Below are 20992 nucleotides of genomic sequence, written 5' to 3' on the forward strand. Positions count from 1 at the left end.
GAAGATGCACCCATTCCTACAGGCTATCTCTCTTCCCACCGACAGCAGACTGATCTTGCCTGCTCCTTGCTAGACATTTTATTTAGAATGTTCTGAAGAAGTCTCAAATATCTGTACAGAACAGAATTAATTCCATGACCTCCTCCGTCCTTGATCCACCTGCTACCTAAACACCCAGGCGCTCAGTCTAGTAACATGGGCCTCCTTTTTCCTTCTCCTGTAGCCCCTTCACATTCAGTGAGTGGAAAACTAATTTCGATTTTTCTTCCCGTTATTTCTTGCCTTGCTCTCCTCTCCTCCATTTCAAATGCCATTACCCTAGTGGAGATTACTATGACTGTGTGCCTGAAATAATGTTACAGATTCCTATCAGGCAAGTGCCTTCCCCGGCTTTCATATCCACCCTGTTCATTTTGTATCTTACCCTCTGCTGCCAGCTTAATCTCATTGATACACAGCTGTCACCCTGTCATTTTCTTCTTAAAAGTCTTTCAGTGGGTCTCTGTGCACTGAATCAAGGCCAAACTGAAAGTACATCTAACATGTGAGTATACCCTAGTGTGTCTACTACTAGGTCAATGAAGCTCTGGCAGTTGATGCATTTTCTCTGACATGTCCTCCTGTTTAAGTTCAGGTTTTACATTTTTGGCAAAGATACCAAAAAAGTGAGGTTGTGACCTTCTCCAGGCATCAAGTCAGAAGGGATATGATGCCAATTTGTTCCATTTCTGAAAATGGTGACTTTGATCCCTTGGTGAGGGTGATGTCTGTCTGGTTTCTCTACTGCAAAGTTACTGTATTTCATTGTATTTAACAAAGATCTTCTGGAGAAGGAATTGAAGGGTATCTATGTAGCTTTTATTTATCACCCTTTACCACTAATTTTGGACAAGGAAGCCTGACGTGCTGCAGTCAGTGGGGTCACAAAGAGTTGGAGAAGACTGAGCAACTGAATAACACCAACCACTGATTTTAGCATCTGTTGGTGATTCTAGCCTAAAACAATTATGTCTGGAGTGTTTCCCAGTTGGAAATTCATTGTCAGGAAAAGTTTTTTCATTTACTCATCCATTCATCTATTCACACATTGTTTATACTAGTATGGACAAATGAATTTGTTTTATTCCATAGGTTTTAGCCTATCACAATCGTGGTTTCGTGTGCTCCTGTATCTTTTTAGATTATACCTACCCGTCTCTCTCTTTTTTTCAAGCACTTTGATTTTGTCTGGCACCACAAGGTATTTTAGGCCCTTGTACTTCTTCTGTACCAGTTTTACAATTATCAAAATGACTTAAGAGACTAATAGTTTTATTTCATTAGAGCATGGTGTTTAGCAACCAAGATTTGAGAAATGTCTATTTAGTTCTTTGGCCCATGAGAAATGCAAATCAAAACCACAATGAGGTACCACTTCACACCAGTCAGAATGTCTGTGATCCAAAAATCTGCAAGCAATAAATGCTGGAGAGGGTGTGGAGAAAAGGGAACCCTCCTACACTGTTGGTGGGAATGCAAACTAGTACAACCACTATGGAAAACAGTGTGGAAATTCCTTAAAAAATTGCAAATAGAACTGCCATATGACCCAGCGATCCCACTGCTGGGCATACACACTGAGGAAACCAGAATTGAAAGAGACACGTGTACCCCAATGTTCATCGCAGCACTGTTTACAATAGCCAGGACATGGAAACAACCTAGATGTCCTTCAGCAGATGAATGGATAAGAAAGCTGCGGTACATATACACAACAGAGTATTACTCAGCCATTAAAAAGAATACATTTGAATCAGTTCTGATGAGATGGATGAAACTGGAGCCGATTATACAGAGTGAAGTAAGCCAGAAAGAAAAACACCAATACAGTATACTAACACATATATATGGAATTTAGAAAGATGGCAATGATGACCCTGTATGCAAGACAGCAAAAAAGGCACAGATGTGTATAGTGGACTTTTGGACTCAGAGGGAGAGGGAGAGGGTGGGATGCTTTGGGAGAATGGCATTGAAACATGTATACTATCATGTAAGAATCGAATCACCAGTCTATGTCTGATGCAGGATACAGCATGCTTGGGGCTGGTGCATGGGGATGACCCAGATGGATGTTATGGGGAGGGAGGTGGGAGGGGGGTTCATGTTTGGGATCGCATGTACACCCATGGTGGATTCATGTCAATGTATGGCAAAACCAATATAGTATTGTAAAGTAAAATAAAGTAAAAATAAAAAGTTAAAAAAAAAAGAAAAAGAAACCAAGATTTGAGCAGTAGATGGGCTCATTCAGTACTGAGATATCACAGTACCTGAACAACACTCTTGAAAATTGGTAAGGTTGTGAAAAACAAAGACAGACTGAGGACATATTTCAAATTTAAAGAGACTCAGAAAACATGATGACTAAATACAAAGTGTGATTTTTGGATTGGATCCTGAACTGAAAAGAACACTGGTGGGGTAAGTGGAGAAATGTAAGTTCTGTAGATTATATAATACTGTATACTATATAGAACCGCCTGGCAATGCAGGAGCCCCAAGACTCAGGTTAGATCCCTGGGTGGGGAAGATCCCCTGGAGGATGAAATGGCAACCCACTCCAGTATTCTTGCCTGGAAAACTCCACGGACAGAGGAGGCTGACAGGCTACAGGCAATGGGGTTGCAAAGAGTTGGACATGATTGAGCACAAACATATTGCCTTATAATATTATACATGTTTATCTTCCTGTAATAGTCAAATCAAAACAACATGACCATTCACATTATTATTTATTTAAAAAGTAATTCAGATCTCTGCAATTGAAAAAACTGATCTAAATTGAGGGCAGGATAATTCAGAAGAGAAATAAAATTATACTTGATGTTCTAAATATACCACTTAGAATTTGTGAAAGAAATTATCATATATACCCCAAATTATCTAATTAATCTCCTTTTGATGAACATTTACATTGTTTCAAATTTCCCCTGCTGATGCTATACATTAGTGGTATTAACATATTTCTACATATACTTCCAAACATTTGAAAATCTCCTTGGGATATGCTTCTTGAAGGTTGGTTAAATAATTTATGGAACAGCCATAAGCAATATGAAGTCATTAAAATTATGATATAGATCAGCATTTGGCAAACTATAGCCTATGGGCCAGATCATCCTTGCTCATTTATTTACATGTTGCCTAAGGCTGCTTGCATGCTGCTGAACAAGGGCAGAGTTGAGTAGCTGCAACAGGGACCATATGGCTCACAAAGCCTGAAATATTTGCTACTGGCCCTTTACAGCAATCGTTTCCCAACTCGGATATAGATTATTGCATGTGGAACGGCAATATTCTCTGAAAAAGACACATTTTTATTATATTTATTACTACAGATCTGTGTATATATATATTTTCAAGTTTTAAAAATAAGTGAGGTAGAGTTGATTTACAGTGTTAGTTTCAGGTGTACAACGTAGTGATTTAGTATTTTTACAGATTATACTCCATTAAAGTTATTACAAAGCAATGACTATAGTTCCCTATACTGTACGTTATACCCTTGTTGCTTGTTTATTTTATACATAATAGTTTGTATTCCTTAATCCCATACTCCTATCTTGCCCTTCCCTCTCTCCACTTGTATACACTAGCTTTCTATATCTGTAAGTCTGTTTCTATTTTGCTATATACATTCTTTTTAAAAATTATTTAGATTTCACTTATAACAAAGTATTTGTCTAACTTATTTCACTGAGCATAATACTCTGCAGGCCCATCAACTTTCTTGAAAATAACATAATTTGATTCTTTTTTATAGCAGAGTAATATTCTATTATGCATACATATATACACACACATATATGGGTATGTATACACACACACACACACACATCTTTATCCATTTGTCTGTTGATGGACAAATGAGTTGCTTCTGCATCTTGGCTCCTGTAAATAGTGCTGCTATGAACATAGTGGTACATGTATCTTTTTGAGTTAATGGTTTCATTTTCTTTGAATATATACCCAGAAATGGAATTGCTGGATCATATGGTAGTTCTATTTCTAGTTTTGTGAAGAGCCTCTGTACTATTTACATACTGGCTACATCAAATTACCTTCTTACCAACAGTGGACAAGGGTTTCCTTTTTTCCACATCTTCTCCAATATTTGTTATTTGTAGGATTTTTTATGATAGCCATCCTGATAAGTATGAAGTGATATCTCATTGTTATTTTGATTTGCATTTCTCTAATAATTCGTGTCTGACTCTTTGCAACACCATGAACTATACAGTTCATGGATGTCTTCAGGCCAGAATACTGGAGTGGGTAGCCTTTCCCTTCTGCAGGGGATCTTTCCCAAGCCAGGGATCGAACCCAGGTCTCCCACATTGCAGATGGATTCTTTACCAGCTGAGCCACAAGGGAAGTGCAGTGAGCATCTTTTCAAGTTTCTGCTAGTATATGTCTTCTTTGGAAAAAATATACCCAGGTCTTCTGCCTGTTTTTAAGTGGGTTGTTTGATTTTTTTGAGTTGTATGAACTGTTTATTTACAACTCAATTGTATGAGCTGTTTATGTATTTTGGATAGTAACCTTTTGACAGTCATATGACCTGCAAATATTCTCTCCCATTCTTTAGGTTGGTTTTTGTTTTGTTGATGCTTTTCTTTACTGTGCAAAAAGCTTTTAATTAGTTTCCAGCTTTTTAACTTTGCTTTCATTTATTTTGCCTAGGTGTCAAACCCAAAGAAATATTGCTGTGATTTATGTCAAAGAGTGTTCTATGTATATTCTCTTATTGGCCTTTTATGGTTTCAAGGCTTACATTTAGGTATTTAATCCATTTTGTGTTCATTTTTGTGCAAGGTATGAGGAAATGTCCTAATCTCATTCCTTTACATGGAGATTTCCAGTTTTCCCAGCACACTTATGGAGGAGATTGTCTTTTCTCCAGTGTATATTCTTGCCTCTTTTGTTGTAGATTAAATGACCATGGGTATATTGGATTATTTCTGAGTTTTCTAATCCATTGATCTATGTCTCTGTTTTTGTTCAGTACCATGCTGTTTTGATTATTATGGCTTTGTCATATAGTCTAAAATAAAAGAGCATAATACCTATAGCAGTTTTATATTTTTCAAATATTTTTCAAAATATGGTTTACATTTTTCTTTGTCAATCCAGGGTCTTTTGTGGTTTCATATGAATTTTAAGATTATTCTAGTTATGTGAAAAATATCCTGGGTATTTTGATACAGACTACTTTAAATCTATAGAATGCTTTGTTACCCACATTACCTATGAACATTTTAACAGTATTAATTCTTCCAATCCAAGAATATTGGAAATCTTTCCATTTCTCTGTATCAATTTCAATTTCCTTCACCAATATTTTATAGTTCAGAATATAGGTCTTTCACCTCCATGGTTTATTCTTAGAAAATACCCAGTAATTTATTCTTTCTGATGTGATTTTAAATGGGGTTCTTTTTTTTTTTCCACTCTCTTGCCTTCCTACCTGACTCCACATGTATCTTTCTTACAGCCTTGGTTGTACAGGAGTCTTTCTGCCAGTTTCCAGTTAGTTTTCAGTAAGAATTGTTCTACATGTGGAGGTACTTTTAATATATTCATGAGAAGATGAGTTTTATATCCTCCTACTCTGGTCATCTTGATTTGATCTCCTCTGTGTGTGTGTGTGTGTGTGTGTGTGTGCGCGCGCGTGTTATATATATATGATGTTTTTCAGTTGCTAGTTTGTGTCCAGTTCTTTGTGACTCCATGGACTGTAACCCACCAGGCTCCTCTGTCCATGGGATTTTTCCAGGCAAGAATGTTAGAATGGATTGCCATTTCCTTCTCCAGAGGATCTTCCTGACCCAGGGATCGAACCCTTGTCCCCTGCATTAGCAGGCAGATTATCACTGAGCCACCAGAGAAGCCCCATGTGTATGCATGTAATATGTACAATTTAAATCAAAGGTCCTTGTAATTTAAAATTATTTATGGATAGAGAGACTCTGCAAGGTTGTTTACCAAAGTTCCTAAGTAGGTTTTTTTTTTGCATATTTATTTATTTATAATTTCCTGTATACTTTACACTTTCTTAAAAGGGTTACATGAATTCTGTTTTCACATGTTTATTTCAAGGTCAACACTGAAACCACACTCTTCAGTCTTCTGCACCCAAAATTCTAATGAAATGAGACTGGCAGCGATCACAAGAGACTCTGAATGACACATTTTAATTTTTAAGTAGGCCGACCAAACATTTTAGTTTTTCCTGGAGCTGTGCCAATTTATGGGTACTGGGAATATAATTTCACCATAGCCATTTTTTTCTCTTCACTCTGTAGTGTTTTCTCCCAGCTTCTCAACCTGCTATTCATCTTTCATGTGTCCTTCAAGTGTTTCTGTACTTTTGGGTTCTGCCATTGGGTTTATCCCTTCTTCCTCTATTCACTTCCCTGGGAACTCCTCAGAACTCTCCCCAGCTCCCATAGTTTGCTTTATACCTGTGCACTGATGACTCCTCAATATGTACCTGTAACTTCCAAACTAGTGCTTTCTGAACATTTTAAAGCTGTTTTAAATCTAATTTAATCTAGGTGCCATCCTTGACACTTCCCTTCTGCTCCACCTCCATTTCTTTAGTCAACCCAAATCCCTGGCATTTAGCCTCCTAAGTATTTCACACATTGGTCTACAATTTTTACTTCCGCTGACCTCATTCAGATTTTCTTTCCTTGTCTCTTTCTCTGAGTGCCTTCAATTACCTACCAAACTCAGCCAGAAAAATCATTCTTAAATGCCAACCTGGAAATAATACAGGGAGTGCTGAGTCACTCTCTTTTTGAAATCATTTCAGGAGACCTCCCATTTCCCAGTGATTTTTTTTTTAAAGTGTGGCCCATATACAACCTACATCAGACCCTCCTGGGTTATATATTAAAAACAGAAATTAAAACAAAATTTGAAGCCCAAAGTCTAGACTCCATCCCCAAGTTATTGGATCAAAATTTATGGGTGAAAGAGCCCTAGAAATTTTTGTTCTTAATGCCACCAGATGATTTTCATGTGCTTTCATGTCTGAGAACCACTGTCCTAGGCCTATATCAAGACTCTTCCACCCAAGGTGTTTATGAGCCCACCAAAAGCTTTCATGGTCTTGTTCCTATGAATTTCTTATTCTCGTATCTTGCCATTTCCAAACTAAAAACTTATATTCTATTAATGGAAATTCCTGCATCTTCCTTCTTGTATATGTGTACTTAGTTGCTCAGTTATGTCTGACTCTTTGTGACCCCATGGACAGTAGCCCGCCAGTCTCCTCTATCCATGGGGATTCTCCAGGCAAGAATACTGGAGTGGGTTGCCATGCCCTTCTTCAGGGGATTTTCCCAACCCAGGGATCAAACCCAAGTCTCCCTCATTGCAGGCAGATTCTTTACCAACTGAGTCATCATCTTCATTCTTACACCTTGCTATTTAATTTCTATAGGCATTTACCATTCCTTGTAGCTGAAATAACTCTCCCCACTTACTTTGCCTGGCCCACTCATTAGTAAATTTCAAGTCCTCACTCAGGTATATTTGTTGCAAGTCTTCCTGACATCTCCAGGATGGACTGTACTCCAGAGAACTCTGTCTCCTCAATACAGTATTAGTGGACTTTGTCATTTTGCCCAGTGAATAGTTCATACTCAACAGTGCTTTGGCAAATTAAGTTAATAATACATTTTCTATGAAGCTTCTTAGAATATATGGATTCCGTCATCTATCTTTTGTCATGTAACAGATCACCACAAAACTTTGTGGCTTAAAATCACCACTGCTTATGTAAGCTCATCGTTCTGAGGGTTGGCAGTTTGGTCTGTGATCAGCTGGGTAGTTAAATGGAGTTACTCCTGCGTCTGTGGTCAGCTTCTGGTCAGTTAGGTGGCTCTGCTTCTAGGACTGGCTTTCTGCTGGCTGGAGGAACTGCAGCTGTTGTGCAGTGGTTTCCTCAGTGTATTGAAGGCTAGACCAACCAGACTTGGGACTGGTTCAAAATGGAGGCGGCAGGTTCTAAAAGAGAGACAGCGGTTTAGATTCAGAACTGGTAAAATATCATTTCTGCCACTTTCTATTAGCCAGAGAAAGTTATAATGCCAGCTCAAATTTAAGGATGAGCAAATAAACTGCACTTATTGATTGGAGGCACTACAAAGTATTATGGCCACTTTTGCAAACTATTCCATGGGTCTATGTATATGAATTGATTATAATTTACAGTGATAATATAATTATAATTAACATAATATATTATATTAATTATATTAATATAATCACAATTTATAGTTATAATTATTATCTTCATAATGGATGGACAGTCTACCCTGGAGATTATATAATTATAATATAAGATGCATTATAATTTTTCATCATTGTCACTGCTCTTGCCTTATAAATACCCTTATTTCTTTAATCCTCAAACCATTTTATTGCCAAATGTTGATTTTTTTTTCCAGCACTATCATCTAATTCTTCTTCAATTATCCTATTCTGGAGTACTGTTTGCATCAATTCGTGAGCAATATAAATAAGCATGTACCCTTTAGTTAATTACTTGATTTGATTTAAGTCTTAAATGAAGCCAACATTCCCAGGCGCAGCAAATGACAGACTCTTAAGTATGAGAATGGACATGCTGCCAAAAACAAAGCATATCATTCCTATATCCTTGAATTTTACCTTTCCTTTTCAGCTTTACTGCATTAAAAAATTGACAATATCTAGCTTTCATTCAGCCATATCAGTTGACCTATTTTCTGTTTTGAAATGATATTCATCTTTTTGCCTACTGGAGGATCTCTTCACTGCTCAAAAGACCTTTCTCTAAAGGGCAAAGCTGTCTAAGGTCAAGTCCGTTAGCCTCTGTCCTGGTAAGGTAAGTTGTGCTTTGAATTAGAGCCTTCACTCTGAATCCTAGCATTCATCATTAGAGTCTGCACCTTTCTGTCCTGATTTTTGTGATTTGTCTGGGAACTTTAACCCCCTTGGCATTTTATTCTCTCCCCAAACCTTAGAAGAATGTAACAATATTGAACATTTCCAAACCACATAAGAGAGAATGGCATGGAAATTATTAAGCAGGCTTTTCAGTTTTCTTTCATAGGGATTTATTTATTTATTGGCTTTAATGCATCTCTTATTTTCCTTCTTATGGATTTTGAATTAAATTTTCAACAATACTTGATTTTTTTTTTTCTTTAGCACAAAAATTGTTTTTATACACATGCTTGGGAGCTGGAAAATTCTGTTTCCAAAAAGCGCCAGAATTTCTTTCTTGTTTTCAAGGGCATTTTGGTTACCAGTGTTTCCCTGCTCCTGGTCTCGCAGAAGCTTAGCATCCAAGCCTGTCATTCACTGACGGGAAAAGGTCCTAGAATTTGCTTTGTGACCTGGGAGATATGGGATATAAGTGTGTGTTACAAAACATAATGCATAAAGCTGCTACTTTTGATACAGTCTGGCTCATGGAGAGATGAGATTTAGCTGTTTGTAATGAGAATTTGATGTGACTGGAAATTGAACAGACGCATCTTTTTATTGAAGGTGTTGAGCCTTATAACAATCATTCAGTGGCAGAAGTTATTATTTTTCACATTACTTTTCAACTATAAAACCTTTCAGAGCCTCATAAGAAAATCCCTCTCCTTGTTCAAGCAACAAAATTTTGGTCCCTTTTTCTTTATATCCACATAAACAAAACAATGTAGTAACATTTCCCACCCATCTCTTTAAAGATCTGTCTCTGTTTTTCTCTGTGTTAAAGATCTTCTTTTTCTCTTTCTAGGTCAGAACTATCCTCTCATGAAATCTTTTTTTCCCTCTTTTTTCCCCTGTGAGAACCTCAAGGAGAGAAAAGAAAAAGTGAGAAAAGAGAAGAAAGAAATCTAGGCAGGATGCTGGAGACTTGAAATGTACATAGAAACTTTTTTGAAAAAATATTTTTTTTATACTTTAGTTAGAATCTTTCTTAACAGTGTCCACACACACAAAACCAACAAACAAAACAAAATAAAAACATTTCAGTCTTTACAGATCTTTAGAGAATCAATACCAAAAAAAAAAAAAACCCCTCAAATTAGATATTTGAACTCAAGTTAGGAGAAAAGCATTATCTTTCCCGCTCCGTTCACAAATCAATTTTAGAAACTTGAACACATCATATAGGTTTTCTCTTCTAGTTTTTCTGTTTATAAAATGGGTATCTATTCAAGTGAAATAATTTTCTGAATTGATTTCTGTTTCAGAAATATATTTTCATCTCAAGTCTCTTTTTTGTTTGTTTTTTAGCAGTATTCTATGTTGGGCTTCCCTGGTGAAGGTAAAGAATCTGCCTGCAATGCAGGAAATTCAGGTTCGATTCCTGGGTCGGGAAGATCCCCTGGAGAAGGAAGTGGCTACCAGATCCAGTATTCTTGCCTGGAAAATCCCATGTACAGCAGAGCCTAGCGGACTATAGTCCATGGGGTCACAAAAAGTAGGACATGACTGAGCAACTAACACTTCCTTTCACTTACTTTTCTACTCTTTGTATTCTTTCCCACCAGAAAATAGATTTAGAAAAATTAGTGAGTAGAGAATTTTTTTAATTTTTAATTTTTTGGCCTTCTGTTAACTCTGATAAAAAATATTATAAGTTCTAATATTCTGTATATTTGTGAGTTACATCATTAGTGAGTTTGGCTTTAACATATATATTCTGTAAATTTAAGTGTGGTCTTATTAAATATTGCTCTCTGGAATTTATATTGCTGGTTTAGCAACTACTCCCTGGAGAACAACAGGTGATATTAAAAAGGTCACTTCAGTTTTCACCAAAATGATAGTAAGGATTTTATGAAACTGGGTGAGAATGATTTTGAAAATCAATACTAGCATTTATCAGCTTTTGGGATTAAGAAGTATCTTAAGTCCCACAGACAGGCTGGCTGCTTGCCCTATGCTCATGGAGCCTTAGAGCTATAGAAGGGAGGAATCAGTCAGAGTTGTGATCCTTGTGGGGGGCTGGGTGTGCTTGGAAGAGACACATGTCTGGGGCAGAGTAGGCTTTCGAAAGATGTCTCTCAAATGACAGTCTTCAGCTGTTGAGAATTAGGTCTCGCTGGAACACTTCACTTTTGCGGTGATCTCAGTAAAGAAAACATTGCTTGATAAACCCCATTTGGGAAATTAGAGAACACCTGTTTGATTACTTGGCTTCCCTGGTGGCTCAGTGGTAAAGAATCTGCCTGCCAATGCAGGAGACTAGGGTTTGATCCCCAGGTCAGGAAGGTCTCCTGGAGGAAGGCATGGTAACCCACTCCAGTACTCTGGCCCGGAGAATCCCATGGATGGAGGAGCCCAGTGGGCTACAGTCCATGGGATCTTGGAAGAGTTGGATATGACTTAGCAACTAAAAAATATTTTATTACTTGTATTTCTTGCTGCTTTTCTGATGTGAGTTGATGAGGTGCTACAGAGACCATACCCAGCACACTGCTCAGATATCTCCAGGAAAATTTAATGGACAGAATTACAGCCATCCTAATCTTATTGTAGGCTTTTCAAGTGTATAAAAGCCTTGTCTGTGAGTTAAATGTAAATAAATAACTCAAAGCTTTTTCAACATGTAATAAGCGGAAGAAGAGCAAGCAATAATAAAGGGTAATTCAATAGCTTTCTTTCCTCATTATTTTAAATGTCCTGTTGGCAAGATGTTCATTTTATGTACTATGAGTTTAAAGCATCCTAATACCAGGTCTGGCTTAGTGGTGAAGAATCTGCCTGCTGAAGCAGGAAATTCAGGAGAAGAGGGTTTGATTCCTGGGTTGGGAAGATCGCCTGGAGTAGGAGATCGCAACCCACCCCAGTATTCTTGTCTGGAAAATTCCATGGACAAAGGATCCTGATGGGATATAGTCCATGGACACAACCGAGCACGCATGCACCCTAATGCCAGGTCTAGAAAACTAGTGCTGTAATTCATACACGTATTGAATTGTCATGGATTTATCTGTAGAGGGCTATGATTACAAGATTAAATATGTGTAGAAGTGCAGGTGATACTCTAGAATTAAATCACAGTATTGATAAGACAGATGCATATAATTTTCTATTTGCAACTCTGCTGCTGTATTGAAGCATTAAAAGTTGCTGTTAACAAGATATTATTTGTATGTTATGCTTTTGAACATTATATGCGATTATCCATAAAAATGAGAGGCAGATCCTCCACTTTTAATCTTGGTTCATTAAATACAAAGTAGACATTACAAACTAATATTAAAAAAGTATTCTCCTCAACCCGCCAAAATTTGAAACAAAAATGGAAGTGTGAAATAGAACTGAGTTAGAACAAACTCTGGGAGATGGTGAAGGACAGGGAAGCCTGGCGTGCTGTAGTCTATGGGGTTGCAAAGAGTTGGACGTGACTGAGCCTCTGAACAACAACAATAACCATGCTCAGATAGCTGAGGTTCACAGTTTTCAACACATGCACTGTCATTTCATCATTCCATCAGTGCATATTCATTCATTTTTAATCACACTTACTGCAGACAGCTTTGCTTATTGTCAACTAAAAATGAGAAGCGTTGTCACAACCGCAGGTGCATTAGCCCTTCAGCTCCTACAGCAATTGGGAGAATTCCAGAGCTGTGTCACCTAGAATCATTGTGGCCCAGATGTTACTAGCATTACCAGCCTCCAGGTCTCCTGCCCTTTGAACCATGTGGAAAAACTGGGATTCTCACTTCCTTGCAAATGGGCGGAGCCTTATGTGCACCTCTAGCTAATGAGTTGTAAGAAATTATAGAGTCAGTTCCAAACTGAGTCTGTGAAAACCCTCTGTTATCCTCTGGTTCCTCCTCACCTGCCAAGAAATCAAGAAGGAGACTTGGTCCTGATGAAACTTTAAGAAGCTGAAGCTTCCTTTAGCCTAGCTCCTACCTGAAACAATTCTTTCCCACCTCCCAACCCACTGAGGTTGTCCCAGGTGGCTCAGCAGGCAGGTAAAGAATCTGCTGCTTGTGAAGCAGGAGACACAAGAGATGTGGGTTTGATCCTTGGGTCAGAATGATACTCTGGAGGAGGAAATGGCAACCCACACCAGTATTCTTTCCTAAAAAATCCCCTGGACAAAGGAGCCTGGTGGATTACAGTCCATGGGGTTACAAAGAGTCAGACATGACTGAAGCAACTGAGCATGCACGCAGGAAACACCCATTGAATACTTAGGAGGGGAGGAGATAGACCTTTCTTATGTGAAGCCACTGAGATTCCCTGGGAAATCTGATAACAGGAGCACAACCTAGTCTACCATAAATACTAGGTTGGTCAAAATGTTCATTCGGGTTTTTCCATATGATCATATAGAAAAGCCAAAATGAAATTTTTGGCCAATCCAACAGTTCCAATGGATTGAATAATTTCCTTACCTTTAGGCTTCATATTTAGGTATATTAGTAATAACTGTTTCTAAAAGAAGCCATATTTCCTCCTTAACTTGCAGTTTTCATCTTTCTTCTTTCCTGCTGGCAAAATCAAATTGTGGTCAGTGTCTTATTTGGGCCAGGATGATGAAATCTGGAAGACGCTAGTGTGGAAAGGAAAGGGGGCAGGACAAATAAATACTATGAATCCAGAGGACCAAGCAGAGTTGGTCTAAATATCAAGCTACAGTAGGCTTCATGGGCAACAAGTGACCTGAGTACACAGACTGGGCTCAGAATTTGGGGGTCAAGGTGGTAAGAAGGCTCAGACAGAGGAATGTGGCCATGCTGTGGGGTCATCCACAGTTTTGAGATGGCAGGGAAGGTGGAGAGTTCAGAATGAAAGACTGTGAACAGTGCTTGAGGATTGAAAAGACCAAGTGTGGTTGTCTTGGTTGGTACCATGAATATGAATCAAGGGCCTGACAAGGAAGCAGAGCTTCTGATGGACAAAAACTGGGCAGTGAAGTCACACCCAGACCAGAGCAACTGTGCCTCATTGAAACCAGAGGGACTTTTTGTCTCTGAATCACTTGTTTGGAGTTCCTGATCTGTCTGGGGGCAAGGCCAGAACCTAGAAGGGGAAGGATGGCTGATCCCACAGATGACCCAAAGCTCTGCAAGAGCAGACATCAGAGACTCCCCTACCCTTTCTGATGGACCTGTTTTGGGGATCTCAATTCCATTTTTCCTTTTATATGGAATTTCTCTCAGTTTCATCTTATGTTTCCTCATGCATGTGTGCTAAGTCATTTCAGTCATGTCTGACTCTTTGTCACCCTATGGACTGTAGCCCATCAGGCTCCTCTGTCCATGGGATTCTCCAGGCAAGAATACTGGAGTGGGTTGCCATGACCTCCTCCAGGGGACCTTCCCACACAGGGATCAAATCCACGTCTCTTACTTACGTCTCCCGCATTGGCAGGTGGGTTCTTTACCACTGGCGCCACCTGGGAAACCCCATATTTCATCATGGATAGTTCCCATGCCCAGTTCTGTAGTTTGTTTTACTATTTATCAGATACCTGTGGTGACGGTCCACAATTAGGGGGTTTCTGTTTACTGCAGCCACACCTATCACAACGTTGTAGGGACTGCTAAGAAGGTCCCTTGGAGCATGTGTGTGTCACCGGGAGTTTGTGTAGCCTATTCTGCCGCTGACAGCTGCCTGGGTGACGTAGTCTTTCTGGAGAGGAATTTGCCAATATGTTCAAAAACATTTTTACTCATTTATCCAAGAAGATAATTTAAAATGCAACACCGGCAGTAGTCAGTGAAATATCTGACTCGACTTATGTGCTCCCAAGTACTGGTGGGGGGAGGGGATGCTTACAAATACGATGATACAGCGTGGGTCATGTGACCTCCCTGACTGTTCCTTCTTCTGTGGAGGCCTTGGGTCTATTTGTGGGAGGCAGTGGTGGTGCGTGGATTCGATGAACTTCAAGGCCTCTGTGCATCTTCAGTTCTCTGAAGGCATCCTCTGTGGTGAGTCTGCCTTTCACAGAAGTTCCATTTCTGGGAACTCAAGGCACTCAATACGTTCCCCTCTTGCCTCTTCTCTGGGTAGTTGTTAACATCCAGTTCGGCTCTGACTTCTATCCCTTCTTGATTTCCCCCCGCCGCCCCCCACCCCCCCTCCAGGCCCCCCCTCCCCACCTCCCTAGACGTTTCTCCGAGTTTCCGGTCAGCAGCCCTCGCTGGCAAGCTGCCAGCCTCCTCCAGCTCTGTCAGCCTTCTGAGCGCTGCAGAAGATGCTCTGCCTGCGGGAGGAACCTCTCCAGGCAGCTGCTTTGAAAGCCTCTCTTGGGCTGAGCAGCTGCGTCCAAACCTGGCTTGGGCTGTGATGCGGGAGGCGGCTGCTGCCCCCGGTGGTCAGCTTTGTGTGGTTTTGATAACATCACAAAAGAGAAGAAAGAGCCCCTTCCAGCCCGCTGTCTTCCTGCTCCTCCTGCCTGAATATATGGGGAGAGAGTGCAGGTTTCCCAGGCTTTAGCTTAGATAATCCAAACAGCAATCAATACTTTCCCCTGCAATTTGTGCACCTCTTCAGGCCTTTCCCGTCTTGTTCTAACCGTTCAGCTCGTCTTTCTGACTCAGAGTGAAAATAAAACTGCCTTAGGTGATATAAAACTTTCCTCAGATAACACATCAGCAGGAGATCTCCAGTGTATATCCTACCCTCTTGTCAAAGTTAATTTATCCCAGGCAGAGCTAATGGTCTTTCTCTCTGTGACCCTGAAGCCTTTTCTTCACCTGTGACCCCATTTTGGTCAGTGGTATCAGCTTTCTTTCCAGTCTCCAAGTCTTGGGTTCTCTCTCTCTTTTTTTAAATACTTCTTTCCTCTTCGTCCCTCGCACCTAGTCAGACATTAAGTTATTTCACCATTTTTTTCCCAGATTGTCTCTAACATTGGCCCTTTTTTCTATTTCAGTTCCCATGACCCTCATCCATATCCTCACTTAAAACGCAGTAACTCTTTTTCTCCAGTCACATACCTGCTGGATTCATGGACCTCGCAGTGACCTGTCTCAATGACCAAGGGGTGATTCATTGGGCCCCCCTCTTGGTCAGTGGCAAGGGGCACAGAACCTGTGGGGCCAGGAAAGTAAAGAGGAGATTCTTGTGGGTTGTGTTGTGTTCAGGAACTGCACTTTGACCCCTTGGGGTTTCGTGGACAAAGCCCTCCCTGACTTGCAAAGGCCCTGGGTTCTGATTGCAGCTCCAGCATTAGCTTGTAAAACAAGGAAACTCTGAGCATCAGTTTCTTTACTTACCACTCAGAGGATTAAAATCATGTCCATCTCTAGCATCCTGCCTTCGTGTCCCTACAGGTCACCCATAGCTAAGAATTCTCTTCTTTCCTTTCCAAATAGGAAAAATAAATAAATAGATGCACTTTCTGACAATAGGCGGACACATAGGAATGTTTTTTTCCAACCAACCTCAAGGTCTTCACTCTATTAAAGTTGGGCCTGGAAACTATATAAAAGTCAACTGTAAAATGCCCATTTACAACTAGTTGTGCGTGCTCAGTCACTCAGTCACGTCTGACTCTTTGTGATCCCTTGGGCTGCAGCCCAAGGAGCAGGACAGCTCCTCTGTCCAGGGGATTCTCCAGGTAAGATTACTGGAGTGGGTTGCCATTTCCTCCTTCACAGGATCTTCCCACCCCAGGGATCAAACCCAGGTCTTCTTTATCTCATGCATTACAGGCAGATTCTTGACCACTGAGCTACTGTGGAAGCCCTTAGCACTAGTTAGCATCTAATAAAAGCATGAGGTGGATTGCGTTGTAACCCAGCTTGGCAGAGCCTCCCTGCTTAGAGTCTTCCGTGGTTGCCCTTGCTCTCCACCTGGCAGTTGCTATCTTTACCAATATGCTCACGGGTTCTCACCTGGGCTGCTGAGTTGGCTTTCTAAATACAGCATCTTTGCCCCATTTTGTCAGCCTCCCGTGTGTCCTTCACGGTGTGCTTGAGTGTCCTGGGGAACAATTGGCTGTGCCCTGATGGCTGAAGGAGCTTCTGCTGGTTCTGCTTCCCACTTTCTCTCCTAGCCTCTCTCTTGGTCTTGATACCTGGGTCGCCCCTCCTGCAGCCAAATAGTTGGATTCTTTACAGCTTCTCTTTTCAGTCTTCTTCACTTGTGTATATGACAGTGGACAGATGCTGCCAGCCCCACTGGGTCCTTCAGATCCCAACATGTGTGCCATGGATCCCAGGAGGGTACACAGGGATACCTAGGCATAGGGGTCCAGGCAAAGCTTCCCAGGTAGAGGAAATGACATCCGCTGAGGCTTGGAGGCAAGAGGCATTATTCTTCTTTTCTCTGTGATAGTTGGTTATAAATAGGTTTTTCATCATGAAGTATACCTGTATCATTGAAAAAAAAGTCTGACAAATAATACTCTGATGTGTTTTTCTTCTCCCATTTCATTAAAATGCTGATCTTGACCAACTAAATTATTTTCACACCTCAATAAAATCCATCAGTGAGGTTGAAAAAAAAAAAAGTCAGTTTAAAGTACAGACTGGGTGGAACCCAGGGTGTGAGGGGTCCTATGGTGAAGAGACAGCAGGAAAGGAAAATAAAATCAAATCCTGAAGTGCCTTGGCCCCTGGTTGAATGCGTCTGTTGTTAGCTTAGGAGCCACAGAAAGCCATTGAAGGATTTAGGTAGTAGGTACTTGGAGTGTGATGTAATAGTCTTGCTGCAAACCAGGGAAGCCCTCAAATTTTTTTTTTTTAAAAGCAAGTGCAGAAATCCAGTTGGAGGATTTTTTTTTTCTTTTTAATAAGAGCTGTGTTATACTATCCTAGGGAGGAGGAAATGGCAGCCCAGTACTCTTGCCTGGAAAATCCCATGGACAGAGGAGCCTGGCAGGCTACAGTTCATGGGATCTCAGAGTTGAACACGATTGAAGTGACTTACCGTGTGTTATCCTAAATGAGGAGAGAGAAAGTTAGAGTAGAAGGTGGTAGTGGAGATGGGGAAGTTGACTTTGAAGCTAGTGAATGGACAGAATTGGCAGGACTTATTGATGGTGGATCTGGAGTGTAAGGAACAGAGGAGGGCAAGTTAGGGAGTCGGCATGTGTAGACTGTAGAGCAGGACTGCCTGTGTTTAAACACCTGTCTTGCTAAATGTTAGCTGTGTGCTCTTGGGCAGTTAAGTTACTCTGTCTCAGCTTCCTTATATCTAAAATAGAGGTAACTGTTGTTCCTACACTACAGTTACTGTAATATTAAGAATTAAGTGATACAACACCTTAAACAGTGGCTGACAGATGGTAACCATTAAACAAACGGTAGCGATTGTCAGTTTTATTCTTTTATTTCCCTTGGTATTGTAGTTTCCACAGTCTCTAGCTTTTGGTAATATGTGAAGCTTACCAAAGACGCCAATTTCTGGAGAAACTGGAATCCAGTTTCTCTGACACCGAGCTCTGATGGTGCAGGGTTCCCGTAAGTACGTTCTTTTTTCTGCCATAATGACTTTGAGGTTGAAGGAATACTATATATGTTGAGGTTAATTTGTCTGAAGCATGTGGGGACCTCTGTTGTTGGTTGTTTCATGAGGGAATCTAGCCTTGCTGCTCTGAGTATGGACCCCAGACCATCAGCCTTAGCATTGTCTGGGAGCTGGTTAGAAATACAGAATCTCAAGTTCTCCCTCAGATCTACTAATCAGACTCTGCATTTTAACACCATTTCTAGGTGGTTCTTGTGCACATCAAAAGTTAAGGAGCAAGTCTTAACCACTGGTGGTCCAGCGGTTAAGACTTCGCCTTCCAATACAGGGGATATGGGTTTGCTCCCTGGTCAGTGAGCTAAGATCCTGCATGCCTTGCTGACAAAAAACCAAAGCATAATGCAGAAGCAATATTGTAACAAGTTAAATAAAGACTTTAGAAATGGCCCACATCAAAAAATCCTTAAGTGAAAAAAAAAAATGAAAGGAGTTAAGGAGCATACTCTTGGGAGCCCATAGAACATTGCATGTGCTTGGATTTCTGCCACAAGCATGCGATCTCAAATAGCTTCCTCACTCAGATTCTATCAGCGTGATTTTAGAGTTCTTTGCACAGCTTTTCTGTGGCTGTAGTAGAAATCCCATGACCTAATTGGTTGATGCTGAGTTATTCCTTCTCCTCTGAAATAGGCACCCCACAGTATGGCCATCATATGCTCCCAGTACAAAACCAGGGCAGGGATTTAAACAGGGAACTCAAACTGTCTATTGCATCAGGGTTCAGATGAATCTAAATAGGACTGAAACTAGAACCCCAGCATCAGCTCAAGTATCCCGTCCCTCAAAAGTAGATGAAACGGGCTCAAATCACTCCTCTATGTCCTAGCTTATGCCTTCTTGCCATGCAGATTTTTGAATTTTGCTCCATGCAACTGGGGCTTCCCAGGTGGTTCAGTGGTGCAAAACCCACTTGTCAATGCAGAAGACGCAAGAGACTCAGGTTCGATCCGTGGGCCGAGAAGATCCCCTGGAGGAAGAGATGGCAACCCACTCCAGTATTCTTGCTTGAAAAATTTAATGGACAGAGGATCCTGGTGGGCTACAGTCCACAGGATCACAAAGAGTCAGACAGGACTGAGCAACTAACACACACCCCCCTGCCCCCCCATGTAACTGACATTCTCTTGGCCATCTGGCACTCCCAGCTTCTGTGTTAGCTGGGTTGGTTTAGTTTACGGATCAGTGTGCCCATCCTTGCATACTATCCTTCTACTCTGTGTCAACACAGATTAAAAACAAACAAACAGAAACACTCACACAAGACCTTCAGTGTGTAATACAAATAACAACAGGTTTGGGGAAATGGAAAAGACTTCCATCACAAATGTGAACAGTTTAATGGTAGAATATTAGCAAATCCTTGCCTAAAAATACCCCTTGGACATTTTTACAATTCAGATCCAGTTTCCTGCCTCATCTTTTTGCCCTTCCCTCTCCCCCCACTTACTTCTGTGCAATCTCAGAAAGAAAATTGGCGGAAGAAAAATGCCCTATTCTTTCCATTTTTAGTGCAATATAATTTAGTATTTAGGCTGCCTTTGTAACCCAGGCTCTGCTGAAGCTTTGAAAAGACTGCCTGTGATGCCAAGCAGTCAGAAATGGTGTGAACTCCTTCAGAAACACATGGGCTGAGCACAGGAGATGGGGGGCTTGTCCAAGGAAACTGGATGTTGTTGCCAAAGAAAGGATGTGTGCCTGCTGGGCAGCCACAAAGCAAAAAATGTGCACTTGTGGGAAGAGTAGCCTTCTCTTCCCTTTGTGTTTCTGACTCACTGTCATCTTTCCTTGGTTCGAATATTTATTCACTTGTGTTGTCTAACAGGCACAAAACCCAGCATTCAGGGATTTATATACTTTGACTTTAAAAATATGATGGCATTAGCAAGATAAGTACTATTATTGTCACTGTACACTTGAAGACACCGTGTTCATGCAATTTACATGGTTTAGAGACACAGCTAGTTAAGTAAATGCCTGTGTAAATTATTTATATCTGTCTTTCCTAGACTATGAGCTTTTAAGAAAGCAACATCCATGTAGTCTTCATATGTGGCTTTGAAGTGCTTGGTCCTATGGTCTGTTGTAGAAGCTCAATCATTGTTTGGTTTGAACAAATACTTTTGTTGCAGGAAGGGGGATCCCTTCCAGGGCCTGAAACTGGGCTCTTGTCTAACACTCGGAAATGAATTGTCCGAGGAGGCACATGCGCTGACAAAGCAAGAGATTTTATTGGGAAAGGGCACCTGGGTGGAGAGCAGTAGGGTAAGGGAACCCAGGAGAACTGCTCTGCCGTGTGGATCGCAATGTCGGGTTCTATGGTGATGGGATTAGTTTCCGGGTGGTCTTTGGCCAGTCATTCTAATTCACAGTCTTTCCTGGTGGCCCACGCATCGCTCAGCCAAGATGAGCATCCCTCAGCTAGCGAGAGGGATTCCGTGAAGTGGAC

The sequence above is a fragment of the Capricornis sumatraensis genome, chromosome 17 (genome assembly GCF_032405125.1).
Source record: "Capricornis sumatraensis isolate serow.1 chromosome 17, serow.2, whole genome shotgun sequence".
Taxonomy (NCBI): domain Eukaryota; kingdom Metazoa; phylum Chordata; class Mammalia; order Artiodactyla; family Bovidae; genus Capricornis; species Capricornis sumatraensis.